The sequence below is a fragment of the Lissotriton vulgaris genome, chromosome 3_1 (assembly GCF_964263255.1).
Source record: "Lissotriton vulgaris chromosome 3_1, aLisVul1.2, whole genome shotgun sequence".
Taxonomy (NCBI): Eukaryota; Metazoa; Chordata; class Amphibia; order Caudata; family Salamandridae; genus Lissotriton; species Lissotriton vulgaris.
Window position 1 is genome coordinate 296755053 of NC_141689.1, and position 27691 is coordinate 296782743.

Consider the following 27691-nt stretch of genomic DNA (forward strand, 5'->3'; position numbering starts at 1 on the left):
TGGTGGTTGCTCTGTGTGTGGGTGGTCATGCTGGATGCATTTTGACCCTGACATTCACACATTTGGATGTATGTGTGCTCACATGCATGGTGTGGGGCCTAGGCGGAGTATCTTAGCAGTTGTGCACGGCAGTACTTGACATTGTGATTGTGGTCATTAGGTTGTACTTACCAGCCTCCATTCCCTCAGCTATTCCTTCCAGGCTCTCCGGGTGCAGTATTCCAAGCACCTTCTCCTCCCATTCAGTGTATGGTATTGGCTGTATGGGACTTCCGGCGCCAGTACGCTCGGCCCGCTCGCGGTTCTTGGCTCTCATAGACTTCACCTTTGCCTTGAGGTCGTGCCACCGCCTCTGGATGTCTCTTTTGTTGCGTGGTGCGGTCCCTGATGCGTTCACTCTGGTGACTATCCTTTCCCACATTCTGGTTTTGTTGGCCAGTGTGGTCTGTTGCAAAAGGTTTCCAAACAGGTTGGGTTCTACGTGTATTATCTCATCCACCATGACTTTCAGCTCACTCTCTGTCAATTTGGGATGTTTCTTGTGGGCCATGGTGTGTGCTCTGCAGGGTGTTGGGGGTGCAGGTGTGTGGTTTGTTGTGATGGCGTTGTGGTGGTTGGTGAGATGTGTGTGTTGATGTGCAGGTTGTTGTGTGGCTATTGGTGTATGTGGTGCCATGCTCTGCTTTGTATGTGGTGCTGTGCTCTGCTGTGTGCCTCTTCCTCTAAGTTCTGCTGTGAGCCTCTTTCTATCGGTTCTGCTGTGATGCAAAGGATTGTGGGGATGGGAGGGGCTCCTTTTATTTTCGTCTTTGTGGCTGTGTCCCAATGAGATCTTGCAGACAGGTATGTTGTGGGTGTGGACCCTTGCCTGTCAGGTGTTCCACCATGGGGCTGTGTTTTTGATGTGGGTTATTGGGGGAGGGGCGTGTTCATGGTAGATTTGTGTCCTGAATTGATGGATTGCATAGAGCCTTACTGCCGCCATTTTTTTGCGGTCAGACCGCTGCGGGGATTAGGTTTGGCCCTTCCGCTGTTACTTACATTTGTCAATGTTATTTTCCACGATGGTCGTGGAGGGGGATTCTTTACGTTGCCCTGGCAGTGTAATCCTAATTGTGCGGCCAGTCACTCCGCTGCACTGTTGGCGGTTTTGCTTGTTACTACGGCCACTCCGTCCAGGGCGGTTGTCTTTTTTCAATGGTTCCGTCGGCGGTCGGCGGTCTTTGTTGTCATCCCTCTGCCGCAGACGGTTTTTCTATGCTTCCGTCAATGGTCGGCAGACTTTGATGACACCCGTCCGCCGCTGTCGGGTTTTGCTGGAGGGGAATCATAATTGCACCGCCGGTTTCACCATGGTGCGGTTGGACGGTCAATTGCCGCGGGACTGGCGGTCAGGACGCTTTCCGTCCGCAATCCTAATTGGCCCCTTAGTAAACAGTTAGCTTTTGGAATTCAACATCATTCCAAAAACAACAAAAAAATAAAAAATTGCATTTGTGGTTCTGTTGAGCTGCACAAATAGCGTCCACTGACTTTTCACCATAACAGGTGATGGTTTTGCACTTAGTGCAGTGCTGCTGCAGAAAAGCTAATTCTGGGCGAATGTCTACTGGTGGTGCTGAAGTGGACGCACCGGAGGTGCTAGCAATGCCTGATGGTGGATTTTTTGCTGCACGCCTCATTTCTTCTTGTGCCAGATTCTTCGGTTGAATGGTCCGCAGATGTTTATACATACTCGCTGTTCCACAGGAGTATTTCTTGTCACTGCCTCGCGACAGGACCCTGTCACAAAGCAAGCATGTGACTTTTCTTGCCTTGACCTTTTTTTCTCCGGCAGGAAAGGTGAAAAATTTCCATACCACTGATTCAGGCCTCGGCATAGGTGGATCTTACTCCAAGATATCTTCATTTGAAGAATGATGAGGAGCTTGCGAACCAGATGCCATTTCTCCAATGAAATTTTTTTAAAACACCCGAAAAATTCCAAAACCAGCTCTGGAAGAAGAAGAGATGTCTCTCATTAACTGCTCCAAACAGAATAATTAAAATGGGTGGGGTCCTTCAATAGTTACAGTGGGAAATGTTATGAACCAATCAAATCTTTTTTTTAAGTCACATGAGATCCGCGCACCGTGCGCTCATGAAGCGAGCACCTGACGTGACTTCGTGAAAATAAATGTAAAAATAATATAAGTTTATTACAAGTAGAAATATATTATTTTTATGAATACCTAAGATAATCTTTTGCCCTAATATGTACATTAAAGACACGTACATATCATTTCAGAAAATAAAAAATTTCACGGGAGTTGCACACCCAGCGCACTCCAGCATGTATACGACGTCACGTGGGGCCCGCCACCGCACAAGCGGCGCGTACTGTAATACACATGTGTCGCGAATGCGCGGGAGCAGGAGTCGCAGACCGGTCGCATACCGGTCGCGCACACTACGTAACATTGTACGTATATGACGTAACTGAAAAAAACACGCACTCGTTGCTCACCATACGCGGATCCTTCACGACTTTTCCAAAATGGCAGCTAGAATACGCAGACCTGCTGTGGTAGGAACGCTTTGGGTCCACAACTCCCCCCACAAATGTGAAAAAATGTTAACATTTATTTTAATTGCTTTTTGCAATTTTCAGAAAAATATATAATGTTGTTTAATAAATAAAATATTTATAAATAAACAGTTAAAAAACTGTAGAAATTCAATACAAAAAAATAGGTATAACTACTATTGCACTTAAAAATTAGCATTTAAAAAACCTTTGAAATTCACAGAAAAAAACATAAGTTTCAGAGACGCAAAGAGAACCTGTGCACATAACCATGAAACACATGTCGGCTGGCGCATTAAAGCAACAAGAGCAACAAGCGTCAACTGCTTTTCTTTTCTCAATTTCGCAAAATATTCATATTATATGATTGATGGTTATGTGTGTGCACAGGTTTTCTTTGCATGAATTAGATGTATGCGTAGCATAACATTTTTCAAGGGGTTGTCTGGGTCACCACTTTCCTTGTGGCACCACTCAGATAGTACTTGACTATCACTGAAAAAACCATAGGTTTCAGGCCTTATATAGTTAGGAATTAGCATTTAAAAAACCTTTAAAATTCATCAATATAGTTAGTACAACTAACTATATAGGAGCAATTTCAATGGTTTTGTATGAGTGAAATGTCCAGCTAACTCTAACACCACTAAAACTTATAGTTTTTTGAGTGAATTTTAAAGGTTTTTTAAATGCTAATTCCTAACTATATAAGGCCTGAAACCTATGTTTTTTTCAGTGAATTTCAAATGTTTTTTAAATGCTAATTCCTAACTATATAAGGCCTGAAACCTATGGTTTTTTCAGTAAATTTGCAAAGTTTTTTAAATGCTAATTCCTAACTATATAAGGCCTGCTGTTTTTTTCAGTGAATTTCAAAGGTTTTTTTTAATGCTAATTCCTAACTATATAAGACCTGATAGCCCACCAGGAATCTCCAGTATGCGTCAGGGGACTGCATTGCAGAGAGGTGTAATGAAGCCACACCCCTTTTTACACCTCTCTGCAACGCAGCCCCCATGCATGTTTGAAGAGGGGGAACTAATTCCCCTTGCATACTGGGGGCCCCTGGGGGCCAACTAGCCCACCTGGAACCTCCAGTATGCGCCAGGGGGCTACATTGCAGAGGTGTAATGAGGCTATGCCCCTTGTTACACCTCTCTGCAACGCAGCCCCTGGCGCGTTTGCAGAGGGGGAACTAATTCCCCTTGCATACTGGGGGTCCCTGGGGGCCAACTAGCCCACCAGGAGCCTCCAGTATGCACCAGGGGGCTGCATTGCAGAGAGGTTTAATGAGGCCACACCTTTTTTACACCTCTCTGCAACGCAGCCCCCGTGCATGTTTGAAGAGGGGGAACTAATTCCCCTTGAATACTAGGGGTCCCTGGGGGCCAACTAGCCCACCTAGAACCTCCAGTATGCACCAGGGGGCTGCATTGCACAGAGGTGTAATGAGGCTATGCCCCTTTTTACACCTCTCTGTAACGCAGGCCACTGGCGCGTTTACAGAAGGGGACTAATTCCCCTTGCATACTGGGGGTCCCTGGGTCATATCTGCCCAAAGCCACTATTCCGAACGATTGAAAATTACTTTTCTTGATAAACATTTGGATTTGGATTATCATGTCCTATACTTTGGAATTTTTGCAAGACTGACTTTGAGGATGCTATAAATTACTCAAGTCTGCCCGAATTGTGTGGGTAAAATTGATACCTAGTCACTTTGAATAAGAATGTACTTACGTCTCGTCTAACATTTGGAAGAAATATCTAGTTATATGACAACAGGATACCAACATAACTTGAAGGAAATAAGAATGCCCTGAAGAAGTTCTGTTGTACAGAACGAAACGCGTCGGCTGGCTGTGGTACATAAATTTAAGGAAAATAAAAGCATTTGAATATACACCAAGATTCAGCGCTTCAATAAGGACTCTAAGTGATATGATTTGATTGGACTTATTGTGCAAGTGGTGCTGTGCCAAACTTTGGAATATTCTCCACTACTCTCTACTACTTACTCTCTACTACTCCACTACTCTCTAATACTCACTCTCTACTACTCACTCTCTACTACTCTGTCTCTACTACTCACTCTTTACTACTCACTCTCTACTACTCTCTACTACTTACTCTCTACTTCTCACTCTCTACTACTCTCTACTACTCACTCTCTACTACTCTCTCTCTACTACTCTCTACTACTCACTCTCTACTACTCACTCTACTACTCACTCTCTACTACTCTCTCTACTACTCTCTACTACTCACTCTCTACTACTCTCTACTATTCTCTCTCTCTGCCACTCACTCTCTACTACTCTCTACTACTCACTCTCTACTACTCACTCTCTACTACTCTCTACTACTCACTCTTTACTACTCTCTACTACTCACTCTCTACTGCTCTCTACTACTCAGTCTACTACTTACTCTCTACTACTCTCTACTACTCACTCTATACTACTTACTCTGTACTACTCTCTACTACTCACTCTACTATTCACTCTACTACTCGCTACTACTCACTCTCTGCTACTCTCTACTGCTCTCTACTACTCTCTACTACTCACTCTCAACTCTCTATTACTCACTCTCTACTCTCTACCTCTCTCTACTTCTCTCTCTACTAGTCTCTACCTCTCTACCTTTACCTCTCTACCTCTACCTCTCTACCTCTCTACCTCTACCTCTCTAACTCTCTCTACATGCACACACATATACACATATATATATGCATATATATGCATATGCATTTATATACATGTATGTGTATATATATATATACACACATATATAAACATATATAATCTGCATCTCTATATAAATACAAATATAAATGCATGCATACAAATACATATATGCATACATATGCATGTTATTTACATGAAAGTTTTAAAAACACTAATAAAAGCCAAGCTAAAAAGCCACCTCATTACAAACAGAATGGCTTTAACTTAAACGAGGGCGAGATCTATTGCACTTTCAATGCTTGTTTACTTTGGTTCCATCAAGAAGGCATACAGATGTGTCACACATTTGCCATAAATTCTGAATGTTAGCACTCTAGTTGTTCATTAGATCACTGTAGTAAAGCTACTGCTCACCAAGGAAGTCTGCTGCTGGTATTCAAAGTGCATGTTTCAGTCTGCATGTCAGAATTTTTTTAATGAAATAGAAGAGGATTTGAGAAGTCACTCAAAATGTGCCCTAATTTTTCTTTCTGAGGTGCTAATCATATTTTCAATGGCAAAATGAACCCCCTCATTTTGTTCCTTTTTAAATTAAATGTTTTCAGACTTACCACTTCATTCCAATCAAGATGGCCTGGTGTGCCATACTTTTGTCATAAGTAAGACTGTTAGCGCTCTAGTTGTTCTTTAGAACACTCTGGGACATTCTGTCATTGGGCTATACTTGGGATACATCTGGGTGATATTTGGGCTACATTTGGGCTCTTTTGTCTCTGGTGGCAATCTTGGGAGACTGCATGTCAGAATTTTTTTATGAAATTGAAGAGGATTTGAGAAGTCACTCAAAATGTGCCCTAATTTTGCTTTCTGCAGCACTAATCATACTTTCTATGGCAAAATATACCCCCTCATTTTGTTCCTTTTTAAATTAAATGTTTTAAGAGTTACCGCTTTATTCCAATCAAGATGGCTTCAGGTGTGCCATACCTCTGTAATAAGTAGGACTGTTAGCGCTCTAGTTGTTCTTTAGAACACTCTAGGAGGCTGCAGTAGAATACCAAGGAATCAACTGACAGTCTCTGTCCTTGTTGGGTGTACATGTTTTACTGAGAATGTCAGACTTCATTCTCACATGACTGAGAAAGATAATTTGAATTTACAGAAAATGTGCTTTCAGTTTAGCTTATAGATCCCCTTCCAAACCACTGTGGGAAAAGCATGAGATAATAGTTTTTTTTTCAAACATGATTCATGATATCCCAACAGAAGGCTTTTTCACATTGTAAAATCATCCTAGAACACACCACAATTCCTAAAATGAGAATGGTACCATCAACAAATGATTTGTAATGTAACTAAAGTCCTAAAACCCTTTATTAACTACAATGCTTTTTAATGAGGTGCTATCATGTATATTGGTCCCAAGATGGCTGCCAACACTTCTTGGATGAAGTGCTGACAGCCAATCAGATCTCACGATGAGATGTGTGGTTAGGCTCCGCCTAGATATATATGTGTTTTTGAAGTTAATTTTCATAAAAACCACTGGAGCAATTTTCACCAAATATAGCAAAGGCACTTCTGCGTACCAGTCCCTACAATTTTGCCAAGTTTGGTGTAATACCGTTCAGCGGCTCGGGCTGTAGACTTGTCAGAACGACCTATGGAAATGAACATGGGGAAAACACGTTTTAGGACCCCCTTTTTTTCTCAGCCCCCACTTCACGAATCCCCCCGAAACTTTCAGGGAAGGAGCGCAGCGGAGCTGGCCAAACGTTTGGAAAATTACACGCAAATTCCTCAACCGGCGCCAAAGTTATTCCCAATAGAATGCTTCGGATTTCCTATGGTAGCTAGGTCCTAACTATATATACCTACTGGCTATCGCCAGTAGGTAATACATATATATATATATATATATATATATATATATATATATATATATATATATATATATATATAATATTAAAGCACAATTACAAAAGATTAGACTAAATTAATTAATATAAAAACTATTGAATTAAACAATGTATTAAACAAACTTTTTACAAAATATCTATATATAAACAAATGATATAAAATTAAACAAACAAACAAATAATACTCATATATAATACTACTATATATTTTAACATTTAAAAAAGATATGTATTTAAATGAGAAAATAACAAATAAACTATTCCAACTCCAGTCTGTGCAACAGTAGGGTAAGCGCTGGAATTCAAACAGATAAAATGTACTAGTCCAATCTGTGTAACAGTAGGAAAAGGGATCGACTTCTGAGGGGTTACATTTACTATTCCCCCCACTCTGTGCAACAGTAGAAAAAGCGTTGGACTTCTAAGGGGTTACATTTACTATTCCCACTCAAGTCTGTCCAATAGTAGGTAAAGCATTGGGCTTTGGAGGGGTTCAATTTACTTTCCCAACTCCAGTCTGTGCATCAGTAGTGAAAGCGTTTGACTTCAGAGGGTTACATTTACTATTCCAACTCCAGTCTGGGCAACAGTTAGGAAAGCTTTGTACGTCAGAGGGATTAAATTGACTAATCCCACTCCAGTCTGTGCAAGGGTAGGGAAATTGTTGGACTACGGAGCTGTTAAGTTTATGATTCCCACTCCAGTCTGTGCAACAGGGGGGACAGTGTTGGGCTTCGGAGTGGTTACATTTTATTTTTCTACTCCAGTATGTGCAACAGTAAGGACAGCGTTGGACTTCAGAGAGGTAAAATGTACTATTCCAACTCCTGTCTGTGCAACAGTAGGGAAAGCGTTGGACTTCGGAAGAGTGAAATTTACTATTACTACCCCAGTCTCTGCAACAGTAAAGAAAGTACTTCTGTAGAAACACATAACATATTTTGATAACCCTGTCAGTTGGCCAGAAATATACAACTCTTAATATAAAATGTATATTTATAAAATAAAAAAACACAATTAAATATTTTAAATGATTATGACAATAAATAATAATAATAATAATAATAATAATAATAATAAATAATTACTTTTAAATGATTATTGTTTTCTAAATGTAATATTCAATTAAGTTCCCACACTATACTCCCACAAACCTAGCTGTCCACACTTAAAATATAACTAAAATAAAGAAGTACAACACAATTAACATATTTAATTGTCAATTAAATAAATATTAATAAATGAATAATTATTTGTCAATGAATTATAGGTTAAATAACTTCCCACCCTATGTCCCTACAATCACAAAGCCCACCCCTAACATATAATGTAAAAACTATATAAATATTAATCATTTTTCATAATTAATAATAGATTAAATTATCAATAATAAATGAATAATTAAGTGTTAAATAATGATTACTTATTTAACTTCCCTCTCTCCCTGAACACCTCCAAACCCAACAACCTGCTCCTACAAGAAAAATGTAAATATAAGATTTACACAATTTACATAATTAACAATGAATTAAATAATTAAATAATTAATAATTGCATAATTAATAATCAATTAATACTTAACTAACTTCCCACCCTATACTTCTACAAACCCAACAATCCACACCTAAAACATAATTTGAAAAATATAGTAATTACATAATTTAAATAATTAACAATCAACAAAATAATTGATAATAAATTAATAATTCATTAATTATCAACTATTACTCAATAAACGTCCAACACCATACCCCTACAAACCAAACAACCCACAACTAAAATATATTATAATAATTACACAGTTTACATAATTAATGATCAATTAAGTAAATTAATACTAAATTAAAAATGTATTAATAATTAATTATGCTTAGTTAACATCCCTCCATGTACCCCTACAAATCTCACAACCTGCTACAAAACTATAAGTTACTATAAATAAATACATTAAATATTATAAATAATTTTAAGTTACACTTTAAAAATATTGTCAACAATTATAAAAACAATATTCAACATATAAAATTTACATGTGAACTAAAACACATAAAATAATTTAAACAACTGTATTTGTAACTATATTATTGAAAACACAGATATTCTGGTAAACAATATTACTTACCTGAAAAATCGGTATTTGGGCCAACGATATTTCTGCATCACGATATTTATATGGTACTACATTAAAATTGTGATATTTGTGTATCTCAATATTTATAATTCAATATTTTGTCCAAATACTAAGGCCCCCATTAGGATGGTGGGCGGGTTTTGCCAACCCTCCATCCTCGTGGAAAACGGAACCGTCCACGATCTGAGCGGCGGTCCCGCCATGCCCATTATGATGCGCCCGCCACACTGACGGGCGCATCATGCATTTATAACATTGCGGCGGGCGGTGTTCACACCAGCACCCGCCACAATGTTATAAATGCATGGTATGCATTTGCATACACAAAGCAGCAGGCACCGCGCGGTGCCTGTCGCATTGTGTATGCAAATGCAGGGGGTACCACAGGTACCCCCCATGTGCAACCCCACCTCGCCTTCACCATGGGGGCCCGCAGGGGGCCCCCAAAGTAAAGACTGCATGATTTTCCGTGGCGGCATTGCCGCCATGGAAAGGCATTTGCCGAAGCCCATCATTATATGGCTGGCGGTGTCTGATAGACACCACCACCATATGAACCCTTTTCCGCCCCGGTCCATAGGCGACCGGGGCGGAAAAGGGCGGACGGTGTTTCCGTCCGCCGCGGTCCCCCCGCCATAGTAATATGGCGGGGGGAAATGGGTGGCGGGCGGGCAAGAATGTCGGGCGGATTGCCACCACCCGCATGGTGGTGGTGATCCGCCCGACATCCTAATGGGCTCCTAAGTGTGTACATTTCATCCTATCACATCTCTAGTGCACAGAAATGTTCACCTTCTATCTTAGAACAGTGTTTGCCTAGTGCAGGTCTGTACAGGAGCATAACAGACACAAGGATCAGAAATATCCTATCTGCATTGAGTCAGTCATGTACCAAGGACAGGTGTCTGCAGTGAATGGACACTAATGAAGAAAGAAGCTTGATCGAAGGAAACACTCCCAAATGAAAAATAGGAGTATAAGGAACAGCTTGAAGAAACCAGGGTCAAACCAGCAGGAATATAGGATGAAGAGAACCAATATTAAAGCATCAAATAGGTATAAACAAATCAATAAAGAAAAAGATCATCAGGAGTGATGAAACCTGACGGAAAAGAAATACTACAGATCCATTGGAAAACATTTTCCTCTAATTATCATCTTCTTAAATTGGACTTTGATCACACCACCCTAGATGGGAAAATAACTATTAAACTTCACTTTAAGTAGAAATCTTGGATTAGTGAGGTAAACTTCCTGAGAGTAAGGAATTTTCCAAAAAGTTTTAGAAGACAAAATGCATATATATGGTTAAGAGCTAGCACGTCTATAAGATTTTTCTGTGCCAGCACTACTATCCAGGAAGATGTACCAGCTCCTGAGAGGAAAGTCCCACCTCCCAGAGACCTTTGCTGAGATGCAAGCCTCCAACATGCTCCGGAGGAAGCATCATGCTGAGGCAAGGCCACAAAAGAATCATCCTGCTTGGACTCAGCTAGTGAGAGTGCCATGAGGATTGATGTGCTTGCCAAAGGTAAGAGCTGGCTCGTTCTCTAAGGGCCTCATTTGAATGTCATGGAACCACCACTGACAGGTCTCCGGTGGCAGTATCATTGACATCCAGGCCATTAATCTGACTGCAGCATTACGATGCGGACCGTTGGACAGCAGTGGCTTGAGGGACAAACTACCAGCTCCGACTGGATCAAGCATCCCCTCAGAGTGGTGTTCGGACTGTGCGGGTACTGCCGTAGGGATTAAGATGTCCCTTTCCGACTGTTTTTCATGGCGGTCTGACTGCCATGGAAAGGCAGCTGGAAAAGGACTTTGTGGCCCCCAAGCACGTCCCCTGTCCCAATGGGCCACTGCAAAATGACCTGATGGACACAGACATCCATGCACCGTGTGCCAGGCACCTGGTGCTGGTTGACACAACGGCTTGTGTTGCACCCTTTTTATTGGCCACAAAACAAGCCGCAGTGTAGAAGGGCACTTTTCTGACCGCCCGCATGGCGGTCAATTCCTAATTAAACGGTCGGACTACCGACTGCTTTTCAGACGATCTGCCGACCGCCACACAACGGTCTATGGTCCGACCGTCGAACATCTAAGTCTTGCAGTCTCAACAGTACAAAAGGAGAGGAGTATAAAAGAAGAAGGATAAAAAGCATTTTGTATGGCATCAAGAGAGAGAAAGGGCTTCACAGTGTTCAATACTTCCCTGGAGGTATTGGAAGCAGCCTCTATATGTGACGAGAAGTGCTCTCTCTTAGTCTTCCATGTAAGTTTGCAGAGTTTACTGAGAGTTGCCTTAAATAGCTACTTTGCCTCGGGTCATAAGATCTTCTCTAGCAGCACTCTAGTTTGTTATACAAGCTTGTCTCTGCTCTTAAGGTGGGCCGAACCAAGGAGCTTAAGTCTTGGATCTTTAATGCACCAGGTTTATCTGGAAAGGGGCGGCAAAACTCACAGAGCATAATTGGAACATAGACATCAGTTGCGGTAATCTAGGAATAGTTGTGAGCTGAATATCCTTTCCAGACTCAAAACTGCAACTTCTGTTTTTCAGAAGATAAAGAAATAACAGGAATCACACAATTCTGGATTCTCATACTCTATTTGATCAGCCATAAGAATAGAAAGAGATTAACAACAAAGATCTGGCAGGCAAGACTTTCGTTGAAAATCATGCAGTAATTGTGCAAGTATGATAAAAAAAGTCACAATTGTACATATGACAATGGTAAAGGGTCCAAAAACACAGATATACATAGACTGGTAGATGGCCCATTGCAAAAACCTGAAGATAGCAACACTTTGTCTCCGGACTAGAAAATCGGAGTGGTTTCCTATGAGCATCGGTTGTAATCTTCATTATTGTTTAGCATCTGGTAGAGTTTTGGCAATAATTTATCCTTGTTCATTTAAATGTTTGAAAAAATCAGAAGCAGCTAGAATCAATGGATTTTCAAGTGGTGGGGAAAAGCCCATGCAAGGATTACATCTGTGAAGGCTGTTGAAGGGTGGCACTTTGGTTGTGAATGAGTTGTATTATAATATGCAAATTCAGCCCATGTTAGATGCTCAGTCTAATAGGATTGTGTAACATTTGTAAAACACTGTAAGTAATGTTCCAAATTTGGTTTACTCTCTCTGTTTGTCTGTTGGTTTGAGGATGGATACAAGAAGAGAGTGATTTATGAATCTTAAGAGAAGAACAATGACCGCTCCAAGAGCAGGACACTTAGGGCCCTGATTGTGGTCCTGCAAGCATATTGCGGGCTCCTGATGGCGGTTCCCTGGCGACTGCGGCGGCGCTGTGGTAGTCTGACCACTTGAATCGTGATAGGGCGGTAGGGAGACCACCATCGCTGCAACCCCATAAGCCTGGCAGTCCATGGAACACCAGAAGGTATCAGGTTGGAGATACCTTCAGGATTTATTTGAAGGTATATATCCGATAATGATTGTTAGGATGGGCATGGACCTTTTCGAGGACCTACGAATGACAAATCACGCCATTATGACCTTGTATCTCTTATTACAATCAATTTCCAAATATTTACATATCAATTATTTTGTTTTTTCATGTCAGCACTATTCTATTGGGATGTATATTACCAGGACAGATCCTTTTCCTGTAACCGTACAGATCCTTTTCCTGTAATTGTGACGATCAAATTTGCAATACATATTTTTGGTAAGCACTGTTTTCTAATCATAGGGCACATTTTCTTTGTTCATTTGGGCCTGATTTTCTTTTGCCTCAGACTTTCTTCTTCTCCTTTCTTTCTGTTCTTGATCAAATTACTGACATTTGCATCCCTACCGGTCGCTTTTCTGCTCTTTCTTTAACTAAAGGGAGAGCAGTAGTACAGCTAACAGTTAAAACTGTTGAACATTGCCTTGTCTTAAAAAATGCCTTACTGTGTGCGTAATAACCAAATGCCTTACTGTATGCACCTGATCTTATTGTTATCCATTAGTAAGGATAATATTGGTGTTCTTTTAACATGTACAGTGTGTGTTTTTTGTTAGATGATTTTGTAATGCCTATGTTTTTCTTTGGGTTAACTTATATATGTTTAGTATATGCAATTTGTGTCTTGATTGTATATTTATGTATATATATGTGTTAGACCTGTCTGGCTTTTTGGCGTAGTCCCTCCTATTTTTTATTTATTTTGTCCCCTTTTTGCCCCTCATACCCTTAATAATTTTTGTCCACTGACTTTTTATAGGTGTTGGCCAAGGGGATAGGTGTTCTTTTGTCCCTCATAGTTTTTCACCTCAGGCCCAGAGGCCTGTTCTGTCAGGAAACTGCTGTAATTCACAAAATGGAGGGCCCTAACTGTTTCCAACTGCCACATCTTAGACTGCCCCATAGGATAACCTTAGGCCTTCCAGAACTTTCTGGACCCTACTGGACTCTGTGGGGGTTGTCTATAAAAGGGCAGGGGTTGGGAAGCCATTTTGTGTTGACCAGAGAGTGGAGGAGTGAGGCAGTGGTGAGAGGAGGAGGACGCACTGGGAGCAGTTAGTTTGTCCTTGTGACAGACAGCCACTACAGGGAGACGTTCCCCCTTCAACCCCTGACCAATCCCTCCCAACCACCTTCTTCTGCTGAAGAGATCGATCTAATTGTGGTGGAAGCCCCCTCTAAGCCTTGGCCCATTGATCACTAGCGGAACGCTCTTGCTGGGAGACTTTCCTAATTTCCCTGTGGCAGAGCTTCACCTACCAGCGTTGAGGAGGGAGCAGATTCCAGCCAGGTGTCTTGCTCTGTGTTTTCCCCAAAGCTTTGAGGGAGAGGCAAGTGGCTGCGGAGCCTTTGTGGCCCTGAGGAGTAAGCGTTCCGCTCTGATCAGCGTTTTCCCTGGAGCCAGGTGAGGGGAAGAACTGTGGGCGAAAGAGCGGTGACAGCGCGGCGCTAAGTGGGAACACTAGTCCCTCGCGCCCGCGCTGCCTTGTTCTGCGTCTGTGAGGCGAACCGCGAAGTGAGCAGGCCCCCGCAGGAGACGCTTCCAGCGTCAGGTCCGCGCATGCCCCAACTTGTGAGGCGAACCGCGAAGTGAGCAGGCCCCCGCAGAAGACGCTTCCAGCGTCAGGCGTACGGAACCGACTCCCAGCCGGCAACACTACTCCCCCGCATCTGCGCGGAGGAACCAGAGCGAGTGACGCCCAGACCGCCGAAGAGACGATCGGCGAGGGAGCAGGCTTTGGCGCTTCCCCGCGTCAGATACCCCTTTCCCTGCTGAAGCGCAACACAGAGGAGCCGCGCTGAGCAGTAGGGAAGGGGAGGAAACCAGTCAGATTCCCGCATTTTTGGCATTGACTTTCCCCGCGCCAGCCCCAGGCTAAGTAGCTGGTCGGGGAAGCTGGGCAGAATCATCGGTGGCCGGCTGTCAGTCAGAAGCCGGAGGACTGTGGCAGTACTGCCACTGAGACAGTAAGGAGAGTGGGGGTGAGGAAGGAAGGTGCTGAGCCCTCTTTGGTATTGTTAATAATCACAAGTTCTAGTGTTTAGAAAGGTGCCAGACATCCAATTCGTCTTCCCTCCTAAGTGGTGTCCTAGTAGGTGAGGGAATACTTCCAAACCTCCTCCTTCATTGGGACAGGTCTGATTAAGGCCACTTCTGAACCAGAAACCAGGGGGGTAATCTATAGTCAGAAGAGCGCTGACAGCTCCTACCAACTGAGAAGCCCCCCCCCCTGCTGACACTTATAGAGGTAGTTGATGCTCCTGGAGAATTTGTGAGTTCCCCATATTCCACGCTGGGTGTGCATTCCCTCTGTGTGTTAAGGTGCAGATAAGGGAGGGAAAGATCTTAACCCTGTAGTAAAGTCATAGCCAGTGAATTTGGCAGGGTAAAGTGATGAAATGTATTGTTGTTATTGATCATTAATGCAAAGTAGCACTGCTGAGAGTAATCTTATTAAGATAAGTTCACAATTCCAAAAGTAAGCATTTCTGAACTCATGACAACTGAATGTTTTGAACTGTAATTCTTCCACAGCCAGAAGAGTGTTATTAACTTCTCTTGATCAAAGGTGTAATTTCCAATTGTGAATACTTGTGAGCTAAAACGAAGAGTATATTATTTTTATAAAGCAGTACTTATTTTTCCACATTTTGGTGTAGCGTTATCTTTTTGTGTGCTATTGCGTGCTTTTACTGTTGGGTGGTCTGCAACCTTCACACTGTGCCTCTGAAATGTATGTCTTGCCCTAGGCCAGGCTACCCCAGGTTCTAACAATATGTTGTTACAATTTTTACAGCCCTGACGAAGTTCCCGTGGCACGAGGGGAACGAAACGCGTTGGCTGTGCCTTTGCTGTTTGAAAATTATGATTTCCAAATAAAGAAGAGACTTTTTAAATCACTTTTTGCTCTATTGACTTCATTGGAGTGCACCTTCCTTTTTGCTTTTGTATATCAGTTCTATTTAAACATCCCTAAACAGTGGATGTTGGAAGTGGCTGCACCACCGGATTTTGTGAATACTTGGAACTTATGTGCTTGACCTTGATTTGCTGTTTGTACTCTTTAGTGTTTAACATGTTGCATGGGTGGCCCTGGAATAATTTTAGAGTAGATTTCACTCCCCTATGACCAGTAATCATGGTGCAATGGCATATTTTCAAGATCTCATCCTGGAACTCTGTAGTCAAAATAAAATATGCTTCTTATTCAAACTAGAGGTTCTACTGCTGAATCAAAGATGTCTTACACTGAATATATTCCAGGACACACGGTTCTAACTCAGTTTTGGTATCTATGACTCTTCAAGCAAAGAGTGTACCAATCCAATTACCTTTTTTTTGGAAGTAATAGTGTAGGTTCAAGAAGAGCCGTAGCTCCTTGTATGGTTGGGTAAAGATGTCAGCAAGAAGATTTCATGACCCAGGAATGTAGGTGATATAAAAGCCAATTGTGAAGGAAAAAAGGACCAGTGAGCTTGATGACTGCATTGTTTGAAGATACTGTACATTTCAGTGATTGGCTCTCAGTTGAAAAGGTTCGCCCAATCAACAGGTGTTTCCTTTCAGTACAGGAATGCTTGATAGGCAGCAATTCCTTTTCAAAGACAAAATAATTATGTTCGCCAGATGATAGTATGGGTGAAAGAGAACAAATTAGATGTTCCAATACATCATCAGATTAAAGCTACAACAAACTACCACAACTACTGAATCAGAGGCATTGGTTTACACTATACACCTCTTTGTTGGATAAGGATGATAAGGATAAGGGCTTCAGTGAAAACCTTCTTACGATCTTAAAAGGCTGTTTCATCTTCTGGACTGTGATGAAAACAGCTATCAAAAGGTTGGCCTTCTTTAAGTTCGGTTGCTTTGAGAAGCTTCAGGAGTAAATCAATTTTTAAATTGATCGACGTTTGTCAGTCCCAAAATCACTGTGCTCCTTTGAATGAGGTGGGTGAAGACCAGTCCAGAATGGCAGAGATTTTCTTTGGATCCAATGATGTATCTTTAGGGAAAAGACACAACTTTAACTATTCAATATCTTAATTTTCAAACTCACACTTTTTTTGTGCTTAGAACATCATTAACAAATTCCTTAACTAGCACCAAATATTGTCTTATAGCATAGCAATGATCTCTACAAAACTGTGAAGAGAAAGAGACAGCTTGTTTTGACATTTCATGCAGGGATTATGCCTTTCAAACCAGGGAATTATATAAAAAAAATAGTAATTTTATGGCTTCTCAAGGATATGATCTGTCAGATAGCAATGTTATGTTCAGCATCCAACAGGAGCAATGGTTAGTTCCACCTCTCATCACTAATCACATATGTGGAAATATGGTGGCCAATGGTAGATGCATGGAAAGGAGAATGGTGTAAGAGAGAAAACAGAGACACAAGACTCCACTGCATCTTCCTCGTCCCTCTGCTGGTCTATAAGATCTGCAGAATTTGCTGAATTTATGCAAAAGAAAGAGCTGTCTTAAGTGGTGTGTTTATCAGAGAACTAAACATAATTACAATTTTGCATAGTTGTACCTGAGCTCTTTCTCACTGCCGTCAACACTATGTAGTTTGATTTGAAACTAGAAATTCCTGAGAACTAAGCATACAAATAATAAGTATTTAAAACAGTGACAAATGTATATGTAGATATCGCTATGCTTATTGTAACTACCTCAATTGTTGTCACTACACACTCCCTCATGAAGATGAATTATACAACCTGATTTTGAGTCACGTGGTCTTGTGCAGTGGTCCGTCCACCGCATTACAACTTGAAAAGTCATTGCGGTGCAGGACTATTGGCTGTGCCAAGGAACAGTCATTCCTTTGTGGTGGCGTAGGTGCACCACAATGTAACATGCTCAGCTGGACTTGTGCAATCCCACTGAGCATATTATGAGTTTGTGCACCGCCAGCCATTTTATGGCAGGAGAACTGCCATGATAAGGTTGGCGGTGCAGAAACAATGAGGGCCCTACCAGGCCCTCAGCCCTCCCCGCCATGGGGATACATTCAGGGGGTCACAACATGTAGCCCCTGTCTATAAATCCTCAAAGTTTCAGCTCTGCATTGACGTCACTATCCATGCTGTGCTGGAACATTTTTGCCTTTCCCAACTGCAACTGCGCCAAACTCGTAACCAGGCCCATAGTCTCTACTTGAATTTTGTAATATAGAATTATAACCAATATTAATAATTTCCAGTTGTTCCAAAATCTAGTGATATCTATCTATCTATCTATCTATCTATCTATCTATCTATCTATCTATCTATCTATCTATCTATCTATCTATCTATCTATCTATCTATCTATCTGTCTATCTATCTATCTATCCGTCTCTTAGTCTCTCTGTCGAGCTATGAAACAGTAATAGGCATTTGTGACATATAGTGAGTCATTGGGCTTCAAGAAGAGTTTAGTTCAAGTCTGTTGACATCAACAACATGACTTTCATATAGTCACTACTATTCATATTTGTAGATTAACCCTGTTTAAATAGTTACATTAGTTTGAAAATAGTTCAAAATAAAGACGTTTTCCTCAGTTTCACTGTAATCCCATAATGAATGAAACTCCAGTTTCAGCAGTTTGAAAGTAGTTCAAGTTCAAAGTTAATTTGTAGCAACCATGTGATTTAAATCATTCACTGTTAACCGTGAAGCAAGTTTTACAGAGTAATCAAAGATGTTTGCCATCTCTCAGAAACATGGGAGAGTTTAGCCTGCTGAGAATTGTAGCTACAATTTTGTGTGCAGCTATGAAACAGGTCCTCAGTGCATGTGCCACTTCAGTTCAGACAAGTACATATAACAAGGGCAACCCTTAAACCAGTAAAAACCTGGCCAGTAAACATGAACAAGGCACAATGGTTCACCTGGTATACCTTAATTCATACCTTTATGAATCAGCAAAGTTGTTTTAAGAGAGCTCATTAAATATTATGGAATTTTACTGAGGGTATTTGAAATCCCTAAGAAAGACTGATGTAGTTATGCAAAAAAATTAAGTTTTAAAAAGAGTAAATGAACATCTAAAAATTATACAGATTAAAGCGCACAGTATCCCAGTCAGGAGAAATTACATCGACGTGGATCAATCACACCATTGAAAGCAACCATCTTTCAAAATGTATCTCCAAAACACACATATGAATAAATTCTGTACTAGAAATTCATTAATTAATTTCAGTTCAATTTGTGTGTTATGTTGTCGATGATGTTCAAATTCTTTTTGAAATATGGAGTTCTATTCAGGACTGTATGGAATAAGGGACCTAGGAAAGGAATAGTAAAACATTACTTGACGCTCTGGCTACTCAGTGTGCGAAGTTTGAGAGTAGGGAATGTAGTTGTTACCTGAAATAAAGTGGATAATCAGTCCTTAAAGAAGTACAATAACCTATGTGAGGGGTACCTCACACACTTTTTTAAGCACTACAGTTTAGAATGAGATACTCCTTCGGTCGGTGAGGTTACTTAAAAAGTGGTAAACAATAGGTACATGAGTGCTAGATTCATTATGAGTAATGCGTCTGCACGGGGTAACTGGTTTAAACTGTACTCACCAACCAAGTGTGATAAGGGGGTCTCTAGTTCGCAGTGTATGCACCTTTGTCCAAAATCGGGACCCTTGCTTCTAGTCAGGGTGAGGGGGATACACACTTTAAATAACCCCTGCTCACCCCATTGGTAGCTTGGCACGAGCAGACAGGCTTATCCTAAAGGCAATGGTAAAGTATTTGTACTCAAAATGCACAGTAATACTGTGAAAATACCACAAATGGACACCACACCAGTTTAGGAAAAGAAATTATCTTTATCTAAACTCAACAAGACCAAAACAAAAAAACTCCAACAAACCGGTAGCAAAAGAGCAAATGAAAACAGTTACTTCCTAAATAGATGTTGTAGAAAACAAATAGCTCCACCTGGGGCTATTGTGACGTTGTGACAGCAATAAATCCAAAGTACGGCACCAACCGCGAGGTGCGCAGCATCAGGCACGGAGTCACACAGACCCCCAAATAAACAGTAGCTTTGGATAACGAAGTCTATAACGATGCACAGCATCGTGGAGGTGAGGCGTCGGTGCCGAGGTCAAGGCCAGCTCCCTTGTTGCCACGGGGAAGGCAAGGCATTATGTCCATGAGGAGGTGACTTGCCGAATCAAGGACAGGAGAAGTAGGTTACGTTGGCGGTGAGGCGTCGCTTCCGGTGACGGTGCGAAGTCGGCAAGTTTGTGGAGTCACCCTCAGCTGTTATTAGTGCAGATGACAGGATGTAGGCACTGGCGATGATGGAGTTGGTGCGGGCGCTGGCGTTGGTAAATGCCAATAACTGCAGGCGTTGAAGGGCGTTGGAGCTGCGGTGATGGCCGGGAGGTGTGTTGTGCACTTCACAAGCAGTGCCTCTGGCTTCGGTGCAAGTCACAGCATCACAGCAGTGTCACTGACAGCATCAGAGACAGGTGTCATATCCACCTACTCCTCAGGGTTGGATCGATTCTCAAGTATGTCCACATCTTGATAGCATCAATTCTGTTTGCTTTATTAGCACAGTAAAGCAATCAAGCAAAGGAAGGGAAGGATGGGGATTGTGGTGAGGGAGACCTAAACAAGAAAAAGAGAAACACACCATAAATAATACTGTATAAGTGTTACTACTATCTCTCTCTCCACTAGTATTAAGCATTAACTCAATATATATTACCTCTTAAAGGAAAGAACGTTACAGCGGAGCACACCAATGAACATACACTCTCTCTATCTTCAGTATAGGAATGTGACCCATGGATTCTAGATGCCACTGAGTAAGTATATGCTGAAAGATATAGATATATATCTGCATATCCAACAACGTCTATTACACCTCCCTGAGCACCAATAGCATTACAAAACCACTGTCCGGATTCCCCTACTGATTTCTACCTACCCAACAAATGCCTGAACCACGCTTTTCAGGGACTGTATAAGGGAAACAGGGGCATCTCAACTACAGTGCCCTGTTAGTACGGCAAATAAGAAGTGAGAAACCATATTAACATCACACATGGAAATCATACAGTGTTATTATAATCATAACACACACACCAGTAACCACTGCACCATTTCTCCAATGAAATGACAGATTGATCAATAAAGTGTCATGAATGATAAATGTCAAGGTTTTGTTCCTTCTCCCCACATGAGCATATGACAAGGCTCTGCCAGCTGGTGGGGGCGGGGGGGGGGGGGGTTGGGGGATATAATTAAGTTAAACTTACAATGAATTCCCTGCCACCTGCAATAGACTACAAATGTGTGTCTTTCCAGTTGCAGTAAATTCCACTCTAAGAAGACGAATCCTCAAATAGGAAAATGCCCGCAATGAATAGTAAAGTACTTAGGGGCTGATTACGATGGTGGAAGGCCCGCCATGGCCATCTGTGCAGTGGCGATCTCTCCGCCATTGAACGATGATTCTCCGCCCGCCAAATTATGATGGCGGGGATCTGGACCGTGACCGTGGCAGGTGCAAAGACCACCCACCATGGATCCACCACAGGCAATCTTTCGGATTGCCTGGCGGATCAGTCACACTACGCAAAATGGTGGTGGTGCAGGCACCATCCGCCAAATTATGATGCCGCCTGTAGCCAGCCTTTCCATGGCAGTGAAACCACCATGGAAAGGCTGGCGGGTATTTTATTTATTTATTTATTTATAAAGTTTTATATAGCGCGAACTTGATGGTTTTGGGGTCCCGTCGTGGGCCCTCTTTTTGTTTGGGGGGAGGTGTTGGTGCACTGGGGGGTACCCATGGTACCCCCCTACATTTCACTGCACTACATGGCAGGCATCACGTGGTGCCTGCCACATACTGCAGTAAAATGCACAACATGCATTTTTCACATTGCGGCACCCGCCGCAATGTTAAAGTGCAAGATGCGACCACCATGGTGGAGGTCACATCGTAATTTGGAGTGCAGGACCGCCGCATGACTGGCGGGCGGTCCCAATCCCCACTACAATGCGCCATCGTAATCGACCCCTTAGATCCAAAACGAGAGTGGGATATGCAAATTACATCAAAATTGTATCACAAAGGATTCTCGTTGCTTTTTAGAGAATCAGAATGGCCTCCAAACGGGAATACAATCAGAGCAAAAGTTCGTGCAACCGCACCCTAACCACACCGTGACCCACACAGCAGAACAAGAAGTGCCTCCTCACACTGAGAAGTCCAGTTCCAGAATAATCTGCAAAGCCGAAGGATAAGGAAGCAAAGATAGCGCTGTCCTGCCTCCCCCGACGCTGACATCAAGGCCGCTAGGGATCCTGGGTAATGTAGTCTCAAGTTCTTTCTCGATCTTACCAGACCACGCTCTGGACTCGGTTAGTGTTCACGGTACGTCCCAAACGTACCTGTGAATCGTGACATGTTTTCTTGCTTCTTTCAAGTTGCATCGAAGCTCCCAACAGCAGGAACAACCTCCAGACACCCAAAACTGGAAAATTCACTTCCTCTCAGGTCAGGACTCTCAGCATTAGAGTTCAGGGGAGCTGGGGTGAAGTCTTTGTGTCCTTGACACTTCAGGACAGGAGGTCAGCACACACAAGCCCTTGGAGATTCTTCTTCAAGCAGGTTCCCAACAAAGTTCCAGTCTTTGTCCTTTCCTTAGCAGAAACAGCAAATGCAGGCCAACTCCACACAACACACAGCAAAGGGGCAGTACTCCTCCTCACAGCTCTCCAGTTCTTCTCCTTGGCAGAGGTTCTTCTTGATTCCAGAAGTGATCTAAAGTTTTGGGGTTAAAGGTCTACTACTTATACCCCGTTTTGTCTTTGTTCTTCTTTGTGTAAGGGCCTCTAATCCCAGTCCAAACCAGTTCTTTCCTCACTGGTGCAGTATGACCACAGGGGGTGGAGACAGCATTGTGCAAGGGAGACAGACCCTATTCAGGTGCAAGGAAAACTCATCCGACTACTCTAAATGCAGCCAAGCCCCATTCGGCTCAGCTCTGAGTCATCCAGGAAGGGCCAGGCACACCTCAACCCCCGCAGTGGCTTTATACAGTGAATGCACATCCCCAGCCCCTGTCACTCCAAAACCAGACAGTCAATCCATAAACAGCCAGAGGCATAGAGAATAGCTAAACAATAAAATACCTACTTTTTAAACGTGCCATTTTCAAACAAATAATTTAAAAAACATCTTTACTAAAAGATGTGTTATTAAATCATGAGTTCAGAGAACCTAAACTTTATATCTGCATCTTGTCCCAATGGGAAGTTATACTTGTAAGTTGTTACAAAGTATCTCCCATGTTATCATATGGGTCAGATAGCCTTTCAATATAATGAAAAACAAAATACATAGTATTTCACTATGAGGACATGTCTCGCACACAGTATATGTCCTACCTTTCCCATACACTGAACCCTGTCCATGGGGGTACCTTGAGCCTACGATAGGTGTGCCTTACATGTAAGAAAGGGAAAGGTTACGGCCTGGCAAGTGGGTGCATTTGCCAGGTCGACATGGAAGGTTTTAGATGCCTTTGCAGGGCTACTCATGTGGGTGGCACAATCAGTGCTGCAGGCCCACTAGTAGCATTTGGTGTACAGGACCTATCACACTCAGTGCACTGTACTACGGACTTACCAGTAAATCAAATATGCCAATCAGGGATAACCAATTATAATAACAATTTACACAGGGAACACTTGCACTTTGACACTGATCAGCAGTGGCAAAGTGCCCAAAGCATCTAAGGCAGCAAAAACAGAATCCAGCACAGCATCAACAATGCAGGAGGTAGAGGCAAAAAGTTAGGGGAAACCATGCCAAAGATGCCAAGTCTAACAGCATCTGATGGTGCTTCTTAGGGTAAAGAAGTGGTAAGCTAGCCACGGAGGTCCATAATTTGTTCAATGCATGTTTAGTGCCTCCGGAAGAATTCTGTGTGGTGTAGTAGCTGGAGGGAATCATGGCTTCAGCAAGCCAGTGTGATCCGGTAGAAAACTGTATTAAAGGGAATGGTATTTAAAAGGCAGGATTAAGCCAAAAGAAGTGGCTTAGTGCAGCTGGGTAATTATGGAGCAGGCTCCTGCGCCACCGGGGAGTCACAAAATGTGACAAACCGGCGGCGCAAGTAGCAAATAAATAAGCCCCTCAATAAAGACCAATCTGCTGCTAATGCTTTCACACCTGCTTTGTTTACATTGGCTCCCACCACAACCTGTCAGGAGAGAGGCAAGAGAGCATAACATTACATAAAACTGCCTATAAGGTCAAGCGATATCAGGATATGGCAGATGTCATTAGTGTCCGATGTCAGTTTTTATCTGGAACTATCACAAATAAACATCACTCTGGAAGTGCATGGCTTTCTTCAAATGCAAGATATCCTTCTGGGGATTTTGAGGGTCTATTCCATGTTTCTGAAGAATTCTCTGGATACTTGGAGAAAGCCAGGCTGTTGAACCAATGCTTAAGAATAATAGAACTTCCCTGATCACCAATGGGAAGCAGCCTTGTATTGAAAGTATTCAGGGACGACTTAAACATCCGCAGAGCACATGTGTGCTTGTTTATTGTTAATGCACGGCTCTACTGAATACTGTATCATGACCACAGCTGCATGTATCTTATATTTTAAGATGTTTTAAATTATTTGATCTCTATTATTGACTCGTTGACAGATTGTTAAACTCTAGAGTTGGAAAACACATGCTTGCGATCACAATAAGAAAGAACAAGGAAAACATGCCTAATGGTTTACGGCATGGCCAAATTGACATAATGTGTGAAAAACATAAGGTGCTAAGATAAACATGTTTATGGTCTGCCATGTTGAAATCTGATGATGAAGAATTCATGTGGCTGGTGGTTTTGGGATCCACCCTTCTTCATACAATGCATTCCATCTGTTGGGTGTACTTTCAACACAATCTGGAATTAATTCAAGTGGTGGTTCATTGGGTTTCACAACCGTTCGGAATACATGACTAATATATGAGGTCTTAAAAATTCCCTGAGAAATTGTAATTGTCTGTAATAGTGTGAATATGTTTGTAAGCGATTATGAATTGTTAATATATAGCAATGCACTAAAACCTGCAAGTAATAAATAAATTCAGAGTTCCTTCCCCCCTCGAGGGTCAATGTATGAATTTTACTCTACATCCTATCCCTCCTACCGACACACTTTAAGTGCAGTTATGCATTAGTTACTAGGTAAGTTGGAACCCGGGTACATAGTGCTTGTTAAATCAAGACCCAAGCAACCTGCTGCTTATCCCTGCCATGGACCTCTCAGAAGACCTCAGTGTCAAAAAGGTCTTCCATATTGATCAAAATTGAATACCTTTGTGTTGAACTCTGGATCATGTAACTAATTCTACGTCTTTTTCACTTCTTCACCCCCTGCCTTACTTCTCTCATTGTTAAAACTTTCTCCCTGAACTTAAAGTGCCTGATTCACAAATGTAAACTTAGACGGTTGGCCTAAACTAAGACCAAACGTCTAGGTTTATGACTTTGGGAATTCACAAAGAGCATTTACGAGTACTAGCTTTAGGTCCGCACTCAGGGTAGAGATCCGACCCGAGTGCAGACATAAACATAGTACCTATGAATGCCCTTAGGGAATTCTTAAAGTTGTAAACTTAGGCGTTTCATCTAAATTACCCTCCAAACAATAATCAACCAATAGTTTTTCTCTCTTGTTTAAACACCTTCCCGATTTTACATTGACAGAGAGTAGGGGTCTTGTATTGAAAAGAGAACTAACCTACATTCAAAAGGTAGAGCTGTACTTTATGAAACATAAAATAAATAAATATTACATTTTTGTGTTTTCTGTTCCACATTTGCTCTGTTGTACAGAAGTATTCTTGCCCATATACTTAAAAATATAGAGTTTGTGAACTCTTTTTAAAGCCACACAAGAGCAGTTTTTTAATGTTATGTTTTTCAATCTGTATATAGAATGCGGGATCCCAGCATCCTAAATGTTAGGGTAGTAATAAAGTGAAAGGCTATCTGATTTTCAATTAAAAATATCCAACCCAAGTATTCATTTGTTTATTTTCCAATTTATTTTTGATACACCATAGTCCACTAGGTGTTTTACAAAATTAATCGTGGTAGTTCAGACAAAGGAATCATATCTACAATGCAATATTTGCCTAGGCTGCACACATATCATTTTAATGGAACCATTCCCAGTAATGATATTTTGGGGTCATAGTCATCCCTCTGCAGTAAGACTGAGCACTTCAAAGGAAAATCGATCTTTATTAACTTTGTCCCCCTTTAACCAAGGTTGGCAAACACTATATTTAGAGGACATCTAAGAACCTGCTCAATTCGGTGCAGATTTGGAAAATAGTTTGCATGTCCCTACATTTCCCTAAAAATTGAAAAAAATGTATTCTTTTCAAAACATTAAACACTATAACATGTTTTATTCAGTAATAAATAGTTTGGGTAATCATAAACAAAACCGTTTTTACAGCAGGCAGTATAGCAAAACATCCTCGACTCCTTCTTCTAAACAATGCAATATTCCTGATATAGGGGGTACAATGGCAACAGGGTGTGGCATGAACGAATCCCCTTTTACAAAGAAAATAATTTGTGGTTTCATACATTTCTAACTATTTTCTAATAGCTGGACAGCAAGGCCTCAGTAAGTTCTGTGAAAGTTGAGAACATAGCTTTCATTTAGATCTGAGTCTGACATTGCATAATGTCTAATGGTGGTAAAGATGCTCAGGACTGGCAAGTAGAAAAGGGTAGCATTGCAGAGTGTGCATCCTGGTATTTGATCAACAGAACAGCGACATGCCCGTTTTTAGTAATGCTAGTTGGTAGGTCTGGACCAATTGTGTCTTCAGTATGCCAATTTTAAATTCTTTTTGTGAAGGACTGTGAAGTGTTCCTTAAGGTTTTGATTGTCTAGGAAAACGGCAACTCCTTCCAGTACCAATAGTGCCACCTGACATGTAGAATACATGTAAAAAGTGTTAAGTGCCTAGGATTCCACTAAGGAGGAAAAACCCACAAAAAGCAGAAGAAATGTGTTTGACAATCTTGGATCATGTAACTAATTCTACGTCTTTTTTTTTTTTAATCAAATTTATTTTTATTGAGTTCAGCAAAGCAAAACATTACAGCATTCGGACAAATTGAGCATTGCGTAGGCGTGTTCATCCCTGGTGTCACCTGCCTCCCAGACCCTTGAGCCTCAGGGAAGGAATACCATGTGTCCATGTAAGCTCGTAAGGCGGGAACCTGACCCCTCAATGCAAGCTAGAACTCCTATATGCAAACCTCCCCTAGGACCCTCCCTCGCCCCAACTGTCCCCTTCCCCTGGTTTCCCCCCGTCCCCCTCCCCCCTCCCCTCGGTGTGTTCCGGTGCGTTGTCAGGAGGCGACTATTAGGACCCAGTTTAGACCTTGCGTACCACCTTGGTCGTCGTGTCGTGAAATTCTTCCGCTAACTTCAGGACCCTTAGGTATTTAGGGCATGTAAGCTCAGTAAATTCTTGGGAAAGCAGGGAAGTGAATGGCTGCCATATCTCTTTGAAGGAGTCGGACGTCTGTGTGAGCGAAGCTTGTATCCTCTCCATCCCCATGATGTACCACTGTCTGTGCAACCATCCCGTGTGTGTAGGTTTTCTCGACGTGCCCCACAGCGAGAGGATGTGTTGAGTTGCCGCTCCTAACGCCAGTCCCATCTGTCTCCCCCTTATTGATATGAGCGGGAACGTGATTTTGTTGGGGAGCCCTAGGATCGCATATGCTGGGAAGCGGGGGATATCAGTCTCAAAGTAGGTGTCCACATCCTTAAGTACCCCTTCCCAGTACTCTTTTACCTCCAAACAGTCCCAGAGCATGTTTAGC